Source organism: Notothenia coriiceps, unplaced genomic scaffold (genome assembly GCF_000735185.1).
Source record: "Notothenia coriiceps isolate Sejong01 unplaced genomic scaffold, NC01 NC01_scaffold00037246, whole genome shotgun sequence".
Lineage (NCBI taxonomy): Eukaryota > Metazoa > Chordata > Actinopteri > Perciformes > Nototheniidae > Notothenia > Notothenia coriiceps.
This window is the reverse complement of record NW_011369947.1, coordinates 8,901,730-8,906,035: the sequence shown is the minus strand read 5'-3', so window position 1 is coordinate 8,906,035 and position 4,306 is coordinate 8,901,730.

The following is a 4,306-nucleotide window of genomic DNA, read 5'->3' as shown; positions in this document are numbered from 1 at the left end:
TCATCCCTCCATCCCTACATCCCTCATCCCTACATCCTTCATCCCTCCATCCCTACATCCCTCATCCCTACATCCCTCATCCCTACATTCCTCATCCCTACATCCCTCATCCCTACATCCCTCATCCCTACATCCCTCATCCCTACATTCCTCATCCCTACATCCCTCATCCCTCATCCCTCCATCCCTTATCCCTTCATCCCAACATCCTCTGCCCGTCAACATTTATATTTAAACTGTGCATATTTATATACTGTATATACTAACATTTCAATTCCAGGTATCTGGGGGCCCGTAATAAGCCCACGCAGATCATGCCGGAGATGGAACCCCCACTCTGAGTCTCCCACTGCACGGACCATAGCTCGTCCTCCCAGATCATCCCTTCACCCCCGTACGTACAAACATCACACTGTTATGGCGTGGTTCCTGCTAGTGAACGACAGGGAGGACAGAACAGAAAAATAACCCCAAAACTAGACACACAAAAACTCAAACCCTGACAGCAAGTTGCTCTATCACATAACTGGATGTTAAACCATTTTCTTCTGTGTTTTGATTGAGTAAACAGCATTTCTAATCATCATTATTGGTATTTAACATCAGAAAATGCTATTTGGCTTTTGTGCATATTGGTTTATGCGTGGTCGAGGGCACTGTCAAATGTTGAGGTTGTTTTGGAACAAGTAGAAAGTAGGATAGTTGAATGTCGCAACATTCTTAAATTACTCTCACGCACAATGGATGACTAAATTTGTGCATTAAGCGAGATTTATGCATGAGACCCAATTTTTATCAACCAACCCATTGAGCTTACATTAGCTAAATGGTCCCTTTGCTAAACCCTGCTCTTTTGTTCTTTGATGTACTGTACTCTGAAGTCTTTTCTCTGTCCATTCCCAGAGGATTTTTCACAGTTCAACATCACACTTGTGTAAGGTGCAGGTTGGAGCGCGGTCGTTGTGATGTGAAGTTCAAGCTTGAATATATTAAAATCAGTTTTCAGTTGAACCCAGAGAAACCCAAAGACTTGAAAGGAAGTTACAATATGAAAAATATTTCTGAGTGGATTCAGTAACAGATGCTGGAGCTCAGTGGGTTCAGTGAGCAGTCAAAGAAACATCAAGAACTTTTTTAACAATTTCATTTTTCCATTATAACTTTGCAGACTTCATCTTGTTGACGCATGTCGGGATATTTAAAGCCGCGCTCTGTCCTTGTCGCCTTTCTAGCCAGACCCCTCGTTTCATATTCATCATCCTCTTACTCTGTTTGGAATATAAATATTCAACGAACACAATAGTGTCTGCTTTTCATCCACTTCCATTGAGAAGCAGACTATGTTGAAGCCAATGCCTATGAATGTACCACACTGACATTTATTTGACATTTTGCTGTGTAGTTAGCTACCTTGGGAGAGGTGTATTCAATCAATTCAACCAGAATAATGTATAATAGAAGTAAAAAACACTGAAGATGACAAAGAGATTGAATAATGGTAGATAAGAGAGGAGAGGAGTACAATTTTGATCTTTTATTTGCATTATCTTCTGTATCCTCTGTCTCGGATTAATGACCCAGATGATGCCCTTAGGCTTTACAAAGTTGGGATTTATGAGGAAATAAATAGATAAGTGAATTTTCCAGACAGAGAATGTCAAACAAAGACATCCTTTTGAGTTGCATTATGGAAGGTGTAGGGACTTAAAGGCAGGATGTCACACTCTGGTGCATCGATTAGTGGAATTTTACTTTATATTAAACATTTTGTCTTAAAGGTTTGAAACTTAGCTGTTGAGCAAAACCTGGCACCTTTACTCTGAAGATGTACACAAAAACGGACTAATGTCGTTTTTAAAGTATAAAGAACACACATGAGATGTAAAAATGTTGGGCAGTTACACAACTATGTAATATTATTTTCTCAGTCCTAGAAATACTTAGATTAGAAAAAAAATACAGTTTGTGTATCAAAGAAGATTTGAGCAATTAATAACGTTGATGATCCGCAAGACAACACAATTCTCTCGGAACATAATTAATAAAGTTATTAATTCAATGTTCTGTATGGAAAAAAGTTGTAAGGAGAATTGTGTTAACATTTTTGACTCTCCTAAGTGAATAATAGTGTCGAACATGCTATCTTGTCACAGCATGAGGCTCCAAACTTGTTTTCTACATATATGGTGAAAACAGCCACTTAAGATTTGTTTTCATGGTTACGTCCCCTGTTAGCTTGCGCAGCTTCATACAGCTGTTATCTGATTGGTTGCCTATGAAAGGTCAGCCGTAAATTATTTGAAAGTTCAGATAATATGTACTTTGAGCGCAGCGCTAGTCAACTAGTTTGAGCGGTGTGCAATGCCAAGGCTAGCGTTTCCTCCTAGTCGGGCAGCTGTCTCCATAGAAACAAACCGGCAATGTAAGCACGGAGCCGCTTTACAGAGCATCATGTGAATGAAGCTTTAGCCGGTCTGCTAACCTTATTCTCATCTTATTATGTTGATTTGGATATTGTGCTGACATTGAGCAACATTACCAATAACTTGTAATTATGACAAATGTATTTACAATATTTACTCACATTAAGCTCTGGTTTGATCTCCACCCACTCCATAACGAAGATATCTGTCTCTTTAGCTGTTGAATGCTTCACTATGTTCATCAGCTATGACTTTGTGAGCTTGGCAGGAAGTGTACAGTGTTTTTCAGAGACCATTTTTACTAAAAAATAAAACTGCCAAGCATAAAAAAACAAGCATTAAATAGTTATATTACACAACTGAGGGAGAATATCTCTGTGGGTTTGTCAAGACTCTTAAAAACATGTTTAAACTTAATAAATCCCTACTACGAATTGAAATATCTTTTTGGTCTAGTCTTGGCTATTTTTGTTGGTTTTCTTTGCTCACTGATCCCCAATTGTGTGAGTTTTGTGTATGCAGACAACACACTCTCACTCCCTAAACGTCCAGGAGCGACTCTTGGTCAGGGACCCCGTGGCGTGGCGTCCAGTTGTGACGCGCCGAGGCTCCTTCAGCTATTGTTGTGACGACGCCTGTCCGCTTTGCGACAAACCCCGTGATTAATCTTCAAGCTCAAGATTGGATGTTGGAACTTGGAGCGGCAGTGCGCCAAGTTACGCCGAGCATCAAGCTCTTAGAAATGGAACGAAACCATGGCAGACTATTCAAAACTGGACTCGAACGCCCCCCCAGAACTACACATGCTGGCTATTGTGTCCACCCTAATTGCGCCACATAAGCGCATAGGTGCGCCTCAGATGAGGCCCCCCTCCGCAAGGTGTGGCCCCCTCCACAAGGTGAGGGCCCACACAGTCTGCATGATCTGCCTGTAGGGAGGGACGGCCCTGGGAACAACAGCAGCAGTACCAAAATATACAGCCAGTGATGCATGACGTCCACTGTAGTGGACAGGTTGTTAACCATGATTTCCTGCAAACATAAAATCAATACTTTGATCCTTTATGAATTATATGATTCCTTAGTTGTTACTTAATGTCACCACATTTTTTATACCTGCAGGGGACGCTTGCCATAAAAGGATTGGCAAGATATAGATGGGTGACTTGGTCCATGTGGCTTTCTGTCGTCCATCTTGGTTTTGAGACATGTATCATGCACTTACACTGACTTGGCACTGAGTAGCAGTGTATGGGATGATGCAATATGGGTCCTATTTAGTGGCTGATTGTGCAACTATGCAAAAAAAAAAACGCATATACAAGAAAACACATTTTGAATAGCTGTCCAATGTAGTGACCTCTATGCGTGAAAGGGATCATTACCGTAATTTTCGGACTATAAGCCGCGCCATTTTTCTCATTTTTCGACGCTGCGGCTTATATAACGGTGCGGCTAATATTTTTTTTTGACGTGAATTATCATTAAATGGTTGCTCCCTCTATAGAGACACCAAACAGTTCTGAGAATTTTTGGTACAAATTGAATTATTAGGGATGAGGCTTAACTTTTATAGAAAACCAGCATCAGAACCGAAAAAAACACCAAAAGAAACGAGGTGACAGGGGTTAACACACTCAAAACCGGCATCGCTTGTTGTGTGAAAGAAGGAGGGATTTAGCAGGTCCCCGCCTGAGAACCAGTTCGCTGGGCACCGCACCGCAGGTCCACACTGCGCGGCTCCGAAGGAAAGGCGATAACTAACACCTGCCTGACGGACAGGGCGAAACGCCCCGTTGTGGGGGGCACTAATTAGAAGTCGAGTTCTAAACCTACAACCTGAACCCGCCGCACGCGGTCAAGCGGCTTCGTAAGGTTCGAGA